Below are 20,760 nucleotides of genomic sequence, written 5' to 3' on the forward strand. Positions count from 1 at the left end.
CCAGACAAAAATTACAAAAAGTGACAAAGAAAGTCATTATATAATGATAAAGTGGTCAATTCAGCAAATAAAAGCCAGACTGAGGTATCATCTCGCCCCAATTAAAATGGCTTTTATCAATGTTGGCGGGGATGTGAAGAAAAGGAACCTTTGCACTCTGTTCTTGGGAATGTAAATTAGTGAAACCACTGTGAAGAACATTATGGAAGTTCCTCAGAAAACTAAAAATAGAACTGCCATATGACCCAGCAATCTCACTGCTAGGCATATATCCAAAGGAGGGGAATTCAGTACATCAAAGAAATCTCTGCACTCCCATGTTTATTGCAGCACTATTCACAATAGCCAAGATTTGGAATCAACCTAAGTGTCCACCAACAGATGAATGAACGTGGTATATATACACAATGCAATTACTACTGAGCCTTAAAAAAGAAAAATTCTGTCATTTGCAATGACAGCGATGAACCTGGATGACATTATGCTAAGTAAAATAAGCCAGACACAGAAAAACAAATACTGCATGATCTCACTTATAAGTGGAATCTGAAATCTACTCTCAAATCCAAGAATTTGAGAGTAGAATGGCAGTTACCAGAGGCTGAAGTGGTGGGCGGGTGAGGGGAGGGGGGAGGAGAGAAGTGAGGGAAGTTGGTCAAAGGGGTCAGTTTCAGTTAGACAGGAGGAATAAATTGTTGGGATTTATTGCACAGCATAGAGGATATAGTTAATAATAATGTACTATACACTTGAAAATTGCTAAGAGAATAGATTCTAAATGTTCATATCACAAAAATATAGTAAGTATGTGAGGTAATGGATATATTAATTAGTTTGATTTAATAATTTCACAGTGTATACCTATATCAAAACATCACATTGTACCTCATAAATAAATACAATTATTAAATATCGATTAAAAGTAAGATTTTTAAAAAAAACTTGAATGTACCTCTTTCCCCTCAAGACACACTACTACTGATAGGGACGTTTCCTGAATATATTATAAGATGATTCTTCACTTAGGTTTCGCAGTTGCACAGAATCTGGTAGAATGTAAATTGTGAATGGCAGGGGTTTGACCTGGTTTTGTTTGCTGTTGTAGCCAGCTACCAGTACGGTGGGCACTCAATAATTTTTTGTGGAATTAAGAAATAATTTATAAGTTGGTACTTCTCTGCTATAACAATATGTATCTCTAACTTCCTATCTGTATTTATTTCTCTATCCTTGTGACCCAATCCTTTCCCTCTGCACCCTCCTCTCTGCCTTTACTTTCCCTCTCCTGCCCTCATTCCCTCACTTGATTAGACCCCTCCTGCCACATACATACCCGCTCTTAACATTATTCTTTTCATCTGTCTAAACACAAAATAAATTTTAGTCATGCTGTCCTTAATCATTTGACAGAATTTTGATGCATATAAGCCAACTGATTTCAATGTCCATGTAAGTGATGACTTGATAGGATACCTTCCTCAAAGATTATAACGTCATAACATGAAAGAGACAAACTCAAATTTGGTGAGATGGTGTTCCCTGTTCCTCCTTCATAATTTTCATACTTTTCTGATGTAGCTGTAGTGAATTGGATGTTAGGCAAGGCCATGATGAGATTTGTAGTCCGAGGGTGCCAGTCAGGATAGTAATAATCACTTAGGTATAGTTGGTTGATATTGTGAGAAATAATTCAGGAAATATAGCTCTTAGGCACACTTCCTTTCTACCCAAAAACTCTCTTTTCCACTCAAATATGTAAGATAAAATCTACAATAGGGTTGCTTCTCAATTTGCTTTTAAATTTCATAGACATTCCATTTAAAAACAATTCTTTGAAACCTTTTTTTTTTATGTCCTCCACCATAGAGTAGTAAGGAAAGGATTTAGAAATGGCATTTCCTCTCAGCTATATTTAATTTATAGTTCATAGTACATGATAGCAATGAAATAATAAACTTTAGTTATTTTAAATTGTTACCAATAAGTGGGAGATGAGAAATAGAAGGCACAGGGATAGGAGCTACATTTCTTTGACTATATTTTCTACTTGCAGATTTGCTATTTAGACCATATATGTATTTAACATAATTATGTAACAAAATTTAAATTTAAAAAATTTCTAAATATCAAAAATTTTTTAAATGAACCTATTTTGTCCCAGTTGATGGCACAACTACACCAGTGGAATTATTTCAAATGACTTTAAAGCACAGGGACTCATATAGTTTTAGTGCGATATACAGAGACAAAAGAACTGATAAATGTTTAGTTCTTTCAGTAATTGTACTGTCAGTGTAATGTTATTCTAGTGTAATGGTCCCCAACCTTTTTGGCACCAGGGCCTGGTTTCATGGAGGACAATTTTTTCACGGAAACAGGTAGAGCTCAGGCGGTGATGCTCTGCCCTGTTTTCCTAACAGGCCAGCCTGGGGTTTGGAGACCACAGTTCTAGAGTGTTCTGTGAGTCAAGTGTACTAAATCAAATGAACAATTATGTGATATTTAAATTTTAGCTTCACCATTGTCCTTGAAAATCAGGATTCTTGGCATTGGAAAAAAGAAAAAGAAAAAAGTTTTGTAATTATAAGATAGCTGAGCATATGTAAAAACAATACAGGAAAAGAATTTGCATTGAATATATCAAAACTAATCTATATTTTATAGTCCTGTCCACTGAAAAGGCCTAGAAATGATCAGCAGTAACAGTAATAACCCTACAGCATGGATTGTGGCTCCTAAATGATATTTCCTACTAAAAGGAGCATATTGTAGAGATATGTATAGTTACAATATGTGGGGTAGAAAGTGTATGAGATAAGCTTGGACCATGTTATCATACCAGATGCAACGAACTTATGAAATACTAGAATGGTGTCAAAAGGACACAGGATCCAACCTAAAGTGGTCCTGCCAACCAAAGATGGGACATCTATGAATATAATAATTACAATGGATGAAAACACATCATATATGCTCATATAGGAGTTCTAGTAATTCTGAGAAAGATTTTTAAAAACACAATCTAATGCTTCCCTTAAAAGGATGTTGTGGAACTAACTTACTATTCTGAGAACTGGTAAATAAAGGAAAAGAATCAAATATGTTTTCTGCTTTTCCTGCAAAACTGCGCCTCTGTGCAACCACATCAAAAGTAAGAGAATTTCCCCCTATAGATGTGCTCCAGTTAAGCAACAAAATAAAGACTCATATTGAAACCTGTAATGAATTAATGGACCTGGGTCTAGAGCATCAATAGCTGTTAACATCACAAAAAAGAAAGAGAAGTACTGATTTACTAAAAGGTATTTTAAAAAATGTGTAAACATCCCCACATGTGATTCTAATGTATAGCCAGAGGTGACAATCACTACATAGAGAAACTCCTTCTGTAAAATAACTGATGGGTTAGATCACAACTTCCCTACAGTGTGCTTCAAATGCGTTAAGAGAGCTCCAGTACTGAATCCGATTCTACCAGTCCTCCGGGCTGCTGGAGCCTCTGAGCCTCTGCCTATGAGCCACTAAGTCTGTGTCCCACAATGTGCTGGGGACATACTATCATGTCTTATGTGTACCAAAAAGCCTGGGAAGTGCAAAGGTAAACAAGAGCAGAGCTTTGTTTCCAGAGAGCAGTAGAAAATGCCCATTTGTTACCAGGGCAGGGAGGGAAGCACGAAAAAAGCACTTCTAAATTCTTTTCCTGTGATGGTCATAAGAATGCACCCCCCAGACCCTGCTGTGGGAGGGGACAGCATCTGACTGGCGGTGCCAGCTGCTGCTACCCACCCACCCCATGCATCCCAATGTACCCCTCAAGGGTGCTCCCAGCCAACAGCTGAGCACTGCAGCGGGATCAGAACCAGATCATTCCTACCTGACTTGGGTCTCCTCTAAGGCTACCTGTGTCTCAGGGACTCCCTACTGGCCTGGCTGAAGTCTGCTGAGAGCTGTACTGGCCTGAGCCTCTTCCCACCAGTCCTCCTTCTCCCCCTCTCCTCCTCAGGCGTCAGACCTGCACTGCAGACGGAAGGCTTTGCCCTCCCTCTCCCTACCTATTTCCTTCTCTTTCCCCTTCGTAAGCATTTCCCCTCAACATCTCTTATGCACTTCTAATCCCATTTCAGCTTCTGTTTCTAAGAGGTCTGTAACTAATATACTCTCATCAGCCGATTAGTAAGAATCAGTACATCAGACATAGTAACTGTTTCCTTGAGAGATAGAAAAAGTCTGGCTTTGAGAGATAGGATAAAACAAATAAATTGCTGGAGAAGCTAAAGGAAGTCATCTTTCAATGGGTTCAGGAAAGAGATCTTCAACTCTGGATAAGAACAGAGCTTCAGGAGCTGTCCAGCTCTCAATATAAGGAATGAGTTTGAAAACAAAGAATTAGAGTTACAAGCTCCAGAGAACAGTATTCTAGGTGAGTTCCTGGCAGGATTTGGGCTTAAGGTGGAGGAGCATACATTTATTCAGTAATTAATTTAGCAAATATTTGAATGTCTACTATATACTGGATACTTTTAGATATATTGCTGAAAAAAAAATTTTTGAAAATCAATGTTCCTCCCAGGTGGAGTTTCAGTCTTATGATAGACACCAGAAATAAACTTTTTACCTCTCAATGTGGTGTGGGACCAGTCCTAAATTTTACTTTTCTGACTGCCTGCAATCGAGATACTTTACTTTCTACTACACTACAAGGCAATAGTTCTTTCTCCTTATCTTCCTCTGTCCTTTTAACCCAGAGCCAACCTTGAACTAAGCCTATTATATTACAGTTTGTTTGTATATCTGCTTTTCCAACTAGACTTTGAACTTCACTAGATCTTCAGCCTCCACCATAGTATGAGGTATGCAGCAGGAACCCAATCAATAAATATATCCTGAATAAAAACAAGACAGGGCATTGAAAGACAGCTTTCACAGGCAGAAGCATTCTGTAATGTATGTTCTTGGAAACATTCCTCCAGTAAGAGAGTCAGAATAAAATGGGGGAGTCACACAGTCCTGTACAGTAAATCCCTCTCTTGAAGAATCATGAATCAGAATAACAAAATAAAGGCTTTGAGAACTCCTGTAATTGAGAACATTTAAATTTGTTTAGTCTGAAAGCTTGCAAAGTTTACCATATTACAATTTACTTGGAATTATGAATTTATAAAGAGGCAGTGATTGGTGATCTTTTTTTTTGCTATGGCAATTTTCAGGTATTAAATGGTCCTTATACTGACAATAGTGCTATTAATCTTCAGCTATCAATGATCCTCTGGCTGCTCTGTCATACTTTACTGATCATAATTTTTTAAAATCTAAATTTATCTCTATTAACTATTCTCATTGATAGATATGCTTCATGAAAGAACAGGACACTCTTTGCAAGATTGAATTTATACCTGAAGAATATCAAGATGGGTAATGAGTCTTCTCAGTCAACTGAACAAGAGAGGCTATAACCATCACTTAAAGTCATATGAGGAAGTGTTTTCTATCTAGCAGTTACAATAATTCTTTTTTAAAAATTCATTACATTTTTGTTAGTATTCAAGAAGGGAGATTAACTTAAGAACTTCACATACACACACAAAATATCTTCAGCACAAATTTTTTATAATATACTTGGCTCTTTGAATATACTCATCCTTCCTATTTAACAGCAAAATCTCAGATAGAATTGAGGCTGTACAGATACATTTGTATCAAGACTTTGGACAAGAACAAACAATCACTATAAATTGGTCAATGGGAACAAAGATAATCACCCACTTTCAGAAATTATAATGTATCTTTCTAATGATTTTCTCATTTAATCATTTTCTGTGTTAAAGGTATGGAAATTAAGACAGTATGGCTTAGTATTTAATAGTAAGAGTTAGAAACAAGATAAACCTGGATTCAAATACCAATTTTACCTTTTCTTACTTGTAACTCAAGTACTCTAGTTAGTCATGTGAATAGTTAGTTAACAGAATAAAAATTGCTACCTCATATTTTTGCTAAAACTATAGATTCTATTTGTCAAATATATTTATAGATGAAAATGTAAGTATAGATATGAACCATTTTGCTAATATGTGGCAATAATTGTTTCATTTATTTTTATTCATGGTCTGGTATTTTAAAGTACAAAATTTTATCCTCAATATTTTCTATGGCAATGATCAGTTTTGTACATAAACTTTAAATATGGGAATATTTAGATACATTAAGGTACTTTTTACTACATGTAGTACAGTATAGTTAGAATAATATGCTACTTTAAAATAATAAATATGAATAATTTCAATATTAATAAATAAATACGAATAATTTAAATAATAAATATGAATAATTTAATTATTCATAAATATGAAATGATAAATGTTGAATAATTTGAATAAATATGAATAATTTTATTACAACATAATGTTTAATTTCTTTAATTAACTATAAAAGCTTCTAAAGGAATCTACCTGTAATAATGTGATCTATAATCCTATCAATTAATTATTCATCTACCTTATCAATTATTAAAAGAGGTGGACCAAAATGTCCTACTCTGATAGAATACAGTATTTATAAATTTCATATGTATTTAATTATATATTTTGGTTTTTGCATTTGGGGGCTATGTTTTTAAGCATGAGTAAGGTTAGCTTTGTTATATTTTCCTATGAATTTTTCCTGTGAGCAATATATAAATAATCCTTCTGCTTATTATTACGCTGTTTGCATGTATATTTCATCAATAAGGCTAACAATAGCTTTGCTTGGTAGTAGTTTACAAGTCTGCCTTTTTCTATCTCTTCATTTACATATATTTATTACATTTTGGTGTGTTTAAAATGTTTAAAATAAACATTTTAAAGATTTGTTAAAACTCCTATTAAACAGGGATGACTTTAACTTCTACCCTTATCAAACACAGGGCTAAAAAGTGGATCAAAATATATGAGGCAACTATTTTCAGACATTGGACTTTGGACATTGGTGGTGCAAGCCTGTAATTCCTAAGAGAAGAGAATCTCATGAGATGAGCTCGATTTTATCCTGGCTCTGTATATGGAGAAAATTTTCTGAATGGAGCACAGAAGTGGAATGCAAACAGAAAGAAAACTGTAGCCCCACTGAGCCAAAGAGGCAGAGATCAGAGTTTTAGGCCACTAAAGAGGCTGGAATCAGATGGAAGAAGTAGGAAAGATGTCGTTAAGGACTCTAGATGCTTGGCTTAGAGCTGAGCCTCACACATGCACAGTGGGGCTGGTGAGACTAATCAGAGGAGGACTGCCACGCAGTCCACAGCAGAGGAATGTGCTAGTGGTCAAGCCACCACGCCAGATGTGTTAACAACTCTTTATGGTGAATTGTGAAGGATATAGCCAGATATACTCTTTGGTGTTGCAATTGGTTACACTTTCATTTCTGCCCCAGTCTTATTGTTACTTTTAACTTTCCCTCTGTTTTCATTTTGCTTGTGTTTTTGTCCTGAACCTTTTTCACTCCCCTATCAAAATACATGCCAGGGCTCTCTGGGACCATTATCTGAATAAAACATAGAAATTTTTTCTTTGCCTATTTTTTTTAAAGGAATTGATCTATAGTATCAATGAAAATATAAAACTGATTTGAGGGTAGACTTTAGACCTAAATGTCCTTAACTAGGCATTTAACTAGGAATTATTTCATCAGATAAACCCATTTTCAATGCATACTGTCAAATGAAAACAACTTTATTGTTCAGAAACTGATGCAGCCAACTCCCTGGTTCTGGAATAAGGGAAGGGATGGAGGCAAAAGAACAGTCCTGAGATGTTAATAGCACAGGTATCCATCTACAGAGTGCGGCTGGCTGGCCTGCCATCAGTCCTGCCAGGGGACCAATGTTTATGCTTATACATTCCCTCCAGTTCTGATATCTTTAGACATCGTGTCCTTTATGTCTTTGGAAGTTCTTTATGAAATACTTCTGGAAGGAGTAATATTTATGTGGGATCAGGTCTTTCCACAGGAATAATCAATAATATTTCAAAGTTTCTCTTAGCGTCCAATCTATAGTTCTTTCTCTGGGCTTACAATATCAGGTATGTTGAATGATCTCAAGTAGATATTCATGTCTTACCACTTGTGCTTTACAAATGAAACAACAGTGACTCAGAGATAGCAGGTGACTTTTTTTTTTAAGTACCACAGCTGGGAATGCAAAGCCAGGTTGCCTGATTCCAGGTGCCTCATTCTTCCCACTACCCTTCCACTTCTGCTGCCATCCTAGTAACAGTTCCCCGCACCCAGGGCTTCTGTGAGCTTCACTATTTGCTCAGACACTGGTCTGTAGAAGAGGTGTGGGTCAGATCACAGACTGAGAACTCGCCAACTGAGAAATTCCTCTTCAGATTATTTTGGAGTGGTGCCGAGAATGACAGGCATTCCCAAAGTCACACTTTGCCATAACATCTCCCGTTCTTCCTATGGCAGTTTTCACAGTGAGCCCCAACCTCCCCGTTTCCTCCCTTCTTCCCATTGCCAGCTTCTCTCCCTCTCCTCTTTCAGGTATGCAGCACCCTCCTGTCCTGTCACTCTCCTCATCAGCCATTCACACAAGAACTGCACTGACAAATGGTAGCCACTAGTTTCCTGCAACAATTTAAATTTAAGTTAGTTAAAACAAAATTAAAAATTCAGTTGTTTTAGCCACATTTCAAGTGCTCAATAGACATATGAGGCTAATGGGCTAAGAAATTAGGTAATGCAAATATAGAACATTTCCATCATCGCCAAAACTTCTATTTATTTGGCAGAGCTGCACTAAAGTGTAAGTGACTAATGGCAGCTTAAGATAATTTTTCCTTCTGCGAGATCTATATTTACCTGGATTCTTTTACTAAATGGATCCAGCTCTGACATGAGCCTTTAAGAGGAAGCTTCTGAGTTTCCAGCCTCTGGGCTGCCCCAGAAGGCACAGCAGCTAGACCAGTGGTAGGCAGACCTCATTGCACTATAGGATCACCTGGAAACATAATTAATACTATCAGAAGGGGGCAGGACACTGTCAGTTCTAAAAGTTCTCCAGGTGACTCTAATAGTCTATTGGCATTGAGAGTCACAGCCCTAAGTGGGTGCTTGGCATGACCTGCTCTGTGATCTTGCTAATTTTGCTGTCATTGTGGCTGCCTCCCTTCAGGTCCCTCATGGGCGTGGCCCCTGCCAAGCCTCCAGCCCATGTACCCAGCCTTAGGATTTAAAGTGGTTCATCAACCCAGCTTCTTCCTTCTCAGAGCTACATCTACTTCTGCATCCCTGTCTTCGCTTGGGCTCCTTTGGCCCTAGCCGCCTGCTTCCTTTTACTTTACCTCACAGTCATCGATTTTGCTAGTGTGTCAGTCTAATTGACCTATATGCTTCATAGCACTGATAAAGACACTTCAGTGATGCAAGTAATAGGGTTAGACGCAAATTGAAGCAGTAAAACAGGGTTATGTGCTTATTGGTTATTTCCTTTCTGCTGTTCAAAAGACACATTCATTTCCTATTGGCCAAACTAAGAATAAGTGTAGAATAAGAATAAAGTGGAGAGAGAGAATATATTTCATGCAGTTGTCAGAGAACCACAGAGCTCAAAGCTGCAGAAGGGTCACTGGAGACCATTTAGCCACAGGCCCTGCTGGAGTAAAAAGGCCCTAGAGATGCAGGGGTGCACCCAGCTGTCAGGAGGCAGGGCCACACCACCACACAGCGTGGGTCATCCCAGTAGAGCTCCTCGTATGTGCCGAGGAAAGCATTCATTTAACTATAACAGCTCGAAATCCATATAACAAAGGCAGTGCCTTCATCCAAATACTGCCAGGATAGCTATTTTTTAAAAAAAGGTTGGGAAATACAAGACAAATCCAGTCTTTTGAGTCCTAAATCCTATACAATTTGTAGGACACTCACTAAGGAAAAGAAGACATTAGATATGAAATAAACATTTATTAAAGGTTAGAAAAGAAAGAACATTACAGTTTTAAAAGACTGATACTGCAAACCAAAAAAAAAAAAAAATCAGGAAAAAATACTTTGTTGATTAACTGTTAGCAGGCACAGTGAAGTGCTCCTGTAATCCCAGATACTCAGGAGGCCAAGGCAGGAGGACCTCTGAAGCCCAGGAGTTTGGGACCAGCCTGGGAAAAATAGATAGATCCTGTCTCTTAAAAAAATAAAATAATTTTTAAAAAGTAAGTGCTGATATTCCTTACTTTTTTACCATATATTTTGCTGCATTTGACAACTTTTATATCACTGTCTTGGCATGAATAGAATGAAAATTTAGTCTTTTCTCCATCATGATCAATTATTAGTCAATAATTATAATTACTGATAGTTTAGAAAACTTGTAGCCTCAAACCCCATTATTGGTAATGCCATATATATTTTATATATATGCCATATACGTTTTCAGGATTCTTGTCAAATCTAGGAAACGCTAGTTTCTTTTTTCTATGTAAGCTGTAGAATTTTTGGCATTTCAAGTTTTCTCGTCTAGTGACTTATTTTAAATTCTTGCTGAATTGCCAACACCCATTATTAACCAATTGGTCACTGATGTCATTTAGTGGTGAGTTAGGAGTGTTTATTACCTTTGCTAATGTCATATTTTTGTCAAGTTAGCAAGAAATTAATAAAAGTCTTACTAAGAGCAAAACGCATGGTCCCGCAAAGGAAGGCGTGTTCTTGGGATCGAGTGTGGTATACGGGGAGATGTGGATGGGGACATACACTAGAAAGGTGCACTAAAGCCAGGTAGGACATGAGAAATAGTGTCAAATGCTGTTTGGTGGCTGAGAATAGACTATCATGCCTTAAAGCAAAGAATTAAAGAACTGTGTGCAGATTTCTAAACACATGAAAGAAAATGTAGGGTCAGGAGACTATTCAAGAGTCAGACAAATCTCTGGATTCTGCTCCTACCCCCACTGGCCTGTGAAACCTCCCTAGCAATAGGTAAGCCAGATATGGGAGAGGCTGCATGCTATACAAATAGACCTCACTAAACCCAAACTAAATGTATCATCAACTCAACTCGCCTCGAGCTGTATTTCAAAAATGATATGTTTACTCCAGCTCTACCTGGCAAGGGGAAAACATGATGGATCTGAAGTTGGAATGAAAATAGAGAGTATTCTGAACTAATAGGCTAAAATGTCTTACTTTTGCAAATTTTGCAAGAACATATGGCCGTGTGACGGTATTACTGGGCGCTCAGCCAGAGCCTTGGTGTGGTCCATGCAAATGAGAAGTCTCAAAGTTTGAGCATCATTAGCTTCTCTCTGGAGCCGGATGCCTGCGTTTGAATCCTAGTTGTGTAACCATACACAAGTTACCTAATATCTTTGGGTCTCAGTTTCCTCGTTTGTGTAGTAGGAATAATAATAGCATCTACCTCATAGGGATGTTGAGAGATCTGATTTATATATGTAAATGACTAATAACAGGGCTTAGCACATATTAAAGCCCTTTTGTTTTAGAAGTATCATATTAATAATAGATCACATCTGTATGGTGTTCTTCATTATAATATGATTCATCTGATCTTTTCAATATTTCCGTGGTATGGTTATTCTTGTTTCCATTTTTGTGGTGAGAAAAATCCAAGTCCCTGGCGTTTAAGCAATTTGCCTCCTAGTGTGTTTTAGATGTCTTTCCTTAGAGCTTTTTTGCATGCCTCTCTTACTGAACAGATTATATGGTAGCCTATGTATTTGTCTGTGTCTGCCACTTGAGCAGAATCATTGATGGAAAGGCCAATGTCTTGTTTTCCTCCAAATCCCCAGGGCCCGTTAGAGGGCAATCAAAGCAAGTGTGCACCTTATATCCCTACATTTCTCAAAGGACAAGTACTTATTGCCACCATCTGGCTTCATTTGTAAACTCTGTACATGTGTTCTTCAAGATACAGAAATATGATCCTCTCTAGACATGGTAAGAGTAATAATTGCTTGCAATTCCTATTCTTAAAGAATGAGGCCCCCTTTTACATTGTGTAGGAAACACGTACATTTTCTGACTACATTAAAGCATGGGAACTAGTTGAAATGGGGAAGTTAAAAAATAGTTCTTCTAACTGAAACCAGTGGAGAGAAACGGAGGCCTGCATGTTGGAACTAAGGCCCCCTCCACCTTCTTTGTTGGCCTTTTTTCTAACAATCGGAATTTCCTTTGGAAATCATTTATTGTAGGTAGTTTCCCTCTTTCCAATTTACTATTCTTAGAACATACTTATTGGTTATAATTTCTTGCCAGCTTGAGAGTTATTTGTAATGTTTTCCACCATCAAGAATGCCTGTTGTGGTTTATTTTGAATGGACTTATTGCCTATTTCCACTGGAAAACTTTTATGATGGAATTTATAGCTACTCAATTACTTTTTTTCATGTGTTTTGTATGTTTAAGACCCATGGGGATTAGTGTACAGAGGACATGGGGATTTGGTCTGGTCTCTGATGTTTACTCATTTCCCTGGCAGGATTCCTTCAGCCTACGCAGTGGCCAGCCTCACCTCTACCTTCTCTCAGGCTGATCAATCAGGAATTGGAATAAAAACAAACACTGGAAAGTTCTTCTTTCCAATCAACGACTTTCTCAGTTCACCTCAATATTATTCCCACTGCAGCTCTGCAGCATCTCAGCCATGTGGGGGAAAAAAACAAACAACAGAAAACCAAATTGAACTGGAACTCTTTTAAGACCTGAGTAGGCTAGAATTTAAAAGTATAGATTTTCTTTGTCTTTTTTAAAATAAAAAACCATACTTTCGTCCTATTGAGAAAACCATTCCAGATTTACAAACTGGATGATAATAAAAATATGCGGCTGCTTTTCAAACTAACAAAACTTGGTTTGTGAAAAATCCAGGTAATTAGAGTTGTTCTAGGATGGAGACATCCCCAAAAGGTGTTTGATAGCTCTACAAGGAGCAAATCTCTTCCCCTCTTTCTTTATTATTTTATTTCTGCCTCCACCTAAATTTAAAGAGTTTTATTGTTTGTCTGATATTTAACAGTGAACATTGACAGAAATTAAGACTTCTGAGCAGGTTAAAGCCACTGACTTGGAATGGAAAGTTAATAGGTGGCATAGAAGTTAGCAGGGTAATAGCAATCACAAAAATGATGTAAATAATCATAGTTTCAGCACTGTTTACATCTTTAGACTGTTTGAACCCTTCACAGTCTTCGCTGATCCACATCATCTCCTAGAGGGGCCTAGAAATAAATGAAAGGACTCTACTCACACTCTTTCCGCCCCAATAAGGGGAATGAGAGAAGAAAAGGAAAGAAAAATACACTAGATAATTAGTAACAAATGACTTGGTCTTTTAAAGAGAAGATGTGTTTTAAGGCCCCATTTCCTAGAAAATTTTAGAAAAGGAAACTTTCTTCACTATTAATGGAAAGTTACAGCCACTTAAGGGACTTAAAGTTTTGAATGTATCATTTGGGAGAACTTTAATAAGTAGGAATGTCTTACTCATTCTTCCGTGAGCTCACTATTAATAACTGTAATTCAAGTGTGCCATAAAGGTTTAAAGAATGCTCATCCACTGGGAGTTAGGTCCTATTTTTCTTGTACACTGAAATGGATAATTTAAAAGCCCAGAGGACATGGGGTAAAAGGTAAAGGATATTATTTCAAGTTTTTATTTTTTATTAAACCACCTATCCTAGCCTTCTTAGCTTTTTGCCTTTTCCTCAATTTTCATTAGTAATTCTGAACTCTTTGTAGAACATCTGATGCTCTCTTAAGAAGGAACTTACAGGAAGAAAAATGGAGCTAATAGGATGATATTTTGAATATTATCCTTCTGAGACAACACAGTAGCCCAGATACTGGCCCATTCTGTGCAGATTCTGATAACCTAGGTAGAAGGAAACAACTGGAACCTTGAGGTCATTTAAATCATGATAAATCAATTCTCTGTACACTGAAGGGCCAGTAAAAAAAAAGTCCACAAAACTGTCCTCAGGCCGGGCGCGGTGGCTCACGCCTGTAATCCTAGCACTTTGGGAGGCCGAGGCGGGCGGATTGCTCAAGGCCAGGAGTTCGAAACCAGCCTGAGCAAGACCCCGTCTCTAAAAAAAAAAAAAAAAAACTGTCCTCAGTCAGAATGTGATGCTGTATAAAACTTGCCTCAACTAGTTCTGCAGGCCAGTTGTCACTTAGCCCAGGGAGGACAAGAAAGAGCTCCTTCCAAAGCTTGGTGAAGAGACAGCCCAATGCCACGGCCAGAGTTCATATTCTCCAACTCTCAGGTATTCAGTTTAGTTTGGGTCAATACGTTTACTGAAGGCCAAATATGTGTCAGTAACAGGAGCTGTTACAACAAATCAGGTGTGGTTTCTTCCCGTGAGAGCTTGGCAATTGGTCACCTGAAGACCTGACTCATGGATGCTTCCCAACATGACTGTCAACATAGCCATGCTCACTTGGAGCCCTTCCTTGTGAAAATAAAACAGATTCAGTTTCTTACTTGCCTAATTGGATGTCTTATTCCTTTGTTTGGGTTATTTGTTGTATAAGGTTCAGTTACTGAATGTTTATTCTAAGTATATAAGTTCATTTATTGTCCTTTTGCATAAGCAACTTTTCCTTCCATAACCCTCATCCTCAAGACTTTATCCTTGGCTTTGTCCAAATCTTATTCTGTTGGTAATTCTTCCTCCCTTTCTCTTGGGTCTTGACATGTTCTCTCTTTCTTTTTGTTAAGAGTAAACATATTTGAAGGCAAAAGGAACCTAACTGCAAAGCTAAAACTAATGTTAAAAAATTTAAAATATTTAACAGACATTACATGAATTTGGTTAACAGGAGGTGGGAAGATTATGATACTTAACTTTTTTTAAAAATTGAAGCAAATATTTAGAAAGTGTAAGCATGTTTAACAGGCAGAGCCGGGTTTTTCTGTTATCTTTTGAACTTTCCGTTCACAACTGCATGCATTCACACTGCACACACATAAAGTTGTTGTAAGTACAAAGCAAAAACATCTTCAATGCCTATGAAATAAAATACAGATTCTTAGCCCCAGAAGTTGTGGTCATTCTTGAACTTTTGTAACCCTCTTCTCCAACATTTCTCTCCCTTCCTCCTGGACAGCATCTGCCCACATTTAATGGCTTACGTACTGCTCCATGCTTCCTGCCTCCATACCCGTCCGTGATCTTTCCCCACTGTGACACTTTTCTGAAGCCTACCCTGCCTTCAGTGTTGATCTTATCCATAGGTTGCATGAAACATTTTAGACTTTTGAGTGCAACAATAATAATGAAAGAAACTGTTTGCATTGCTCTGCATCAGTTAGATACTATGGTAAGCACTCCATATATTATCCTATCTTGTTCCCAGGATAGCCTTACAAAGTTGAGGAAACAGAGATTTCAAAACTTGCTCAAATTCACATGCTAGTAAATGTTGACATAGAATTGGAACTCAGATTTACAGCATCACAAGGTTCACGTTCCCAGCCTAAGGAGAGAATATTGGAAAGAAACTGAGGTGGAGGGACTTCCAGGTGAGAAGTGAGGGGTGAATTAACAGGAATTGGGAGGAGGGGGATGTGGTAGAAATAGCACAATGACAAAATTGCCAACACTTGGTATTTGACTAAACACAAAAGCAGAGAACGAAGTTACAGAAAATGCCATTGTTACAAGCCTTGGTGACAAGGGCAAGTGGGAGTTCCATCCAGAGCCAAGATTCTGAGTTGCTAGAATCTGAGCCAAGCAGAGTGAAGACATTTATTTTGAGATAATATCTTAAGTGTAACCTGTTCTATTTTTTTCTCTCAGTAACTGAGTCCCTGGCAGCCCTTTACCATGAACACTGACCTAAGCCTGATCTTATTGACAAGGGCAGCAGACAGCAGACACTGCCTAGACCAAAGAAATCAAAAGAAATCAATGTTTTGCTTGAATTTAAAAATAGAGATTTTTGAAGTACCTGGTGAGTTGATGGTCTGAGAAGAAGGCTTTTTATTTGTAAGAGGCTTGCTTAATGGAAGCTGAAAGGATTTTTCTAGGATTTTCAAATCTAGGCTTTGAATACTTAGTCATGAAGATTTTTCCCCCCAGCATATTATGGGGGTACAAATGTTTAGGTTATGTGTGTTGCCTTCCCCCCCTTCCTCTCTGGAGTCAGAGCTTCAAGCGTGTCCATCCCCCAGATGGTGTCCATCACACTCATTATATATGTATATACCCATCCCCTCCTCCCGCCTCCCATCTGCCTGACACCTGATAAATGTTATTCCTATATGCCCACTTAGGTGTTGATCAGTTAATCCCAATTTGGTGGTGAGTACATGTGGTGCTTGTTTTTCCATTCTTGGGATACTTCACTTAGTAGAATGAGTTCAAGCTCTATCAAGGAAAATACAAGAGGTGCTATATCACCATTGTTTCTTATAGCTGAACAGTACTCCATGGTATACATATACCACATTTTATTAATCCACTCATGCATTGATGGGCACTTGGGTTGTTTCCATATCTTTGCAATTGTAAATTGTGATGCTATAAACATTCGAGTGCAGATATCTTTTTTTATAGTGTCTTTTGTTCTTTTGGGTAGATGCCCAGTAATGGGATTGCTGGATCAAATGATAGATCCACTTGCGTCTCTTTAAGGTATCTCCATACTGCTTTCTACAGAGGTTGCACTAGTTTGCAGTCCCACTAGCAGTGTAGCAGTGTTCCCATCTCTCCATATCCATGTCAACATTTATTGTTTTGGGACTTTTTGATAAAGGCTATTCTCACTGGAGATAAGTGGTATCTTATTGTAGTTTTGGTTTGCATTTCCCTGATGATTAGAGATGTTGAGCATTTTTTCATATGTTTTTTGGCCATTATTCTGTCTTCTTTTGAAAAGTTTCTGTTTATATCCTTTGTCCACTTTTTGATAGGGTTGTTTGATTTTTTCTTGCTGATTTTCCTGAGTTCTAAATAAATTCTAGTTATCAGCCCTTTATCGGATGTGTAGCTTGCAAAAATTTTCTCCCATTTGTAGATTGTTTGTTTGCTCTTGTGACAGTTTCTTTGGCTGTATAGGAGCTTTTAAATTTGATCAGATCCCATTTATCTATTTTTGTTGTTTCTATGATTGCCTTTGGGGTCTTATTCATAAATTCTTTGCCTAGGCCAATATCTAGAAAGTATTTCCAATGTTTTCCTCTAGAATTCTAATAGTTTCACACCTTAGGTTTAAGTGTGTTACCCAGCTTGACTTGATTTTTGTGAGAGGTGAAAGGTGTGAATCCTGTTTCAGTCTTCTACATGTGGCTATTCAGTTTTCCCAGCACCATTTATTGAATAGGATTCTTTTCCCCCATGTATGTTTTTGTCTGCTTTGTCAAAGATTAGATGGCTATATGAGGATGGTTTTATATCTGGATTCTCTGTTCTGTTCCACTGGTCAATGTCCCTGTTACTGTACCAATACCAAGCTGTTTTAATTACCATAGCCTTGTAGTGTAGTTTGAAGTCTGGTAAATTGATACCTCCCATTCTGTTTGTATTGCCTAGGATTGCTTTTGCTATACAGGATCTTTTCTGCTTCCATACGAAGTGTAAAATTATTTTTTCTATATCTGTGAAAATTGATAATGCAATTTTAATAGGGATTGAATTGATTCTGTAGATTAGATCACTTTGGGCAGTATAGACATTTTATTTTTTTTTATTTTATTTTTTTTCTCTCTTTTTTTTTTAAGAAACTCCTGGAATTGATAAGTATAGACATTTTAACAATGTTGATTCTGCCAAGCCACAAGCATGGTATGGTTTTCCACCTGTTTACATCCTCTGCTATTTTCTTCATCTGTAGCATGAAGTTTTAATATGACTACAGAGTAAGGAAGGATATGACTGTTACATGAGGGCAGTTCTTATGAGGTAGGTGAAGGAAATAAAAGTCATCCTTTCTCTGCCTTTCTTCACAACAATGAAGTTTGCTGCATCCATTGACCTTGCCTTTCATGAAAGATTTCTCTGCAGCATGTGATGCTGTTTGATTCCATTTGACGTACAGTAGAACTTCTTTGAGAATTCAAGTCAATCCTCTCAAACCCTGCAGCTGCTTTCAACAAAGTTTATGTTATATTCTAAATCACTTTGTTTTCATTTCAGCAATGTTCACAGCATCTTTACCAGGAGTAGATGCCATCTCAAGAAAGAAATTACTTTCTTTGTTTATTCATAAGAAGCAGCTCTTTATCTGTTCAAGTTTTATCATGAGATTGTAGCAATTCAGTCACATCTTTAGGCTCCACTTCTAATGCTAGTTCTCTTGCTGTTATCACCATTTCTATAGTTACTGCTTCCACTGAAGTCTTGAACGCCTCAAAGTCACCCATGAGGGTAGGAATCAACTTCTTTCAGACTCTTGTGAATGTTGCTATTTTGACCTCCTCCCATGAATCATGAATGTTATTAATGGCATCTAGAATGGTGGGTCCTTTCCAGAAGGTTTTCACTTTACTTTGCCCAGATACATCAGAGGAATCACTATGTATGGCAGCTATAGCCTTACAAAATATATAGTTGACCCTTGAACAACACAGAAGTTAGGGGTAATGACCCCTACACAGTCAAATTTCTGAGTATAACTTTTGATTTCCCCATTTCCCCAAAACTTTATTACTCATAGCCTGCTTTGACTGAAAGCCTAACATATAACAGAAACAGTTGACTAACACACATTTTGTAGGTTATAAGTATAATACATTATATTCTTATAATAGAGTAAGCTACAGAAAAGAAAATGCTCTTAAGAAAATCATAGGGAAGAGAAAATATATTTATGATTTATTAAGTGGGAGTGAATCATTATAAAGTTCTTCACCCTTGTCATCTTCATGTTAAGTAGGCTGAGAAGGGAGAGGAGGGAGAGGAGAGGTTGGTCTTGCTGTCTCAAGGGTGCAAGAGGCAAAAGAAAATCCACATATAAGTGAATCTGTGCAGTTCAAACCCGTATTTTTCAAGGCTCATACCCATAAGGTTCAAGGGTCAACTGTATTTCTTAAATAATAAGAACAGAAAGTCGAAAATTACTCCTTGATCCATGGGCTTCAGAATGGATGTTATATTAGCAGCATGTGAAAAACATTAATCTCCTGCAACTCCATCAGAGCTCTTAAGTGACCAGGCACATTGTCAATGAGCAATGATCTTTTGAAAGGAATTGTTTTTTTCCCGAGCAGTAGATTTCAACAGTGGACTTGAAATATTCACTAAACCATGCCGTAAACAGATGTGCTGTCATCCAGGCTTTGTTGTTCCTTTGATAGAGCACAGGCAAAGTAGATTTAGCATTACTTTTAAGGGCCTTAGGATTTGGGGGATGGTAGATGAACACTGGCTTCAATTTAGTCACCAGTTTCATTAGTCCCTAATGAGAAAGTCAGTCTGTCCTTTGAAGTTTTGAACCAGGCATTGACTTCTCCTCAACAGCTATGGAAGTCTTATATGACATCTTCTCTCAATACAGTATAAAGCTGTTTTATTTACTTTGAAAATCTGTTGTTTAGTATAGCCACCTCCACCAGTGCTCTTACCTAGATCTTCTGGATAACTTGCTGTAACTGCTACATTAGTACCTGCGACTTCACTTTTCACTTTTATGGGATGGAGAACAGCTTCTTTCCTTATTAAATCTTATGAACCAACCTATTCCAACTTCCAACTTTTCTTCTGCAGCTTCTTCACCTCTCTCAGCTTTTATAGAATCAAAGAGATTTAGGGTCTTGCTCTGAATTAGGCTTTGGTTAAGGGAAATGTGGCTGATGTGATCTATCTAGCCCACTAAAATTGTCTCCATGTTAGCGATTAGGCTGTTTTACTTTCTTATCATTTGTATGTTCACTGGAGTGGCACTTTTAATTTCCCTCAAGAACTTTTTCTTGGCATTCACAACTTGGCTAAATGTTTGGCACAAGAGGCCTAGCTGTTGACTTAACTCAGCTTTCAACGTGCCTTCCTTACTTATCTTAATCATTTCTAGTTTTTGATTTAAAGTAAGAGGCATGTGACTCTTTCTTTCACTTGAGCCCTTAGAGGCCATTGTAGGGTCATTAATTGGCCTAATTTCAACCTTGTGTCTCAGGGAACAGAGAGGCCTGAGGAGAGGCAGAGACAGGGAACAGCCAGTTGGTGGAGTGGTCGGAACACAAACGTTTATTCAGTTTGTTGTGTTACATGGGCAGGGTTTGTGTAGTCCTCAAAACAATTACATTAGTAACGTCAAAGATCACTGCTCACAGATCACTATAAAAGATATAATAATAAGGAGAAACTTTGAAATATTGCAAGAATTACTTAAATGTGACACAAAGACATGAAGTGAGCATGCGCTGTAGGAACAATGGTGCAGATAGACTTGTTTGACTCAGGGTTGCCACAAACCATCAATTTGTAAAAAAATGCAATATTTGTGACACGCAATAAAGTGTAATAAAACAAGGTATGATTAGGCCAGGTGCAGTGGCTCATGCCTATAATCTTAGCACCGTGGGTGGGTGTGGCAGGAGGATCGCTTGAAACCAGGAGTTTGAGACCAGCCTGGGCAACATGGTAAGACACACCTCTGCATCTCCACAAAAAAAATAGAAAAATTAGCCAGGTGTAGTGGCATGCACCTGTAATCCCAGCTACTTGGGAGGCTGAGGTAGGAGGATCTGTTGAACCCAGGAGTTTGTGGTTGCAGTGAGCCATGATTATGCCACTTCCCTCCAGCCTGGGTGACAGAATGAGACCT

Source organism: Microcebus murinus, chromosome 5, assembly GCF_040939455.1.
Source record: "Microcebus murinus isolate Inina chromosome 5, M.murinus_Inina_mat1.0, whole genome shotgun sequence".
In the NCBI taxonomy this organism is placed as follows: Eukaryota; Metazoa; Chordata; class Mammalia; order Primates; family Cheirogaleidae; genus Microcebus; species Microcebus murinus.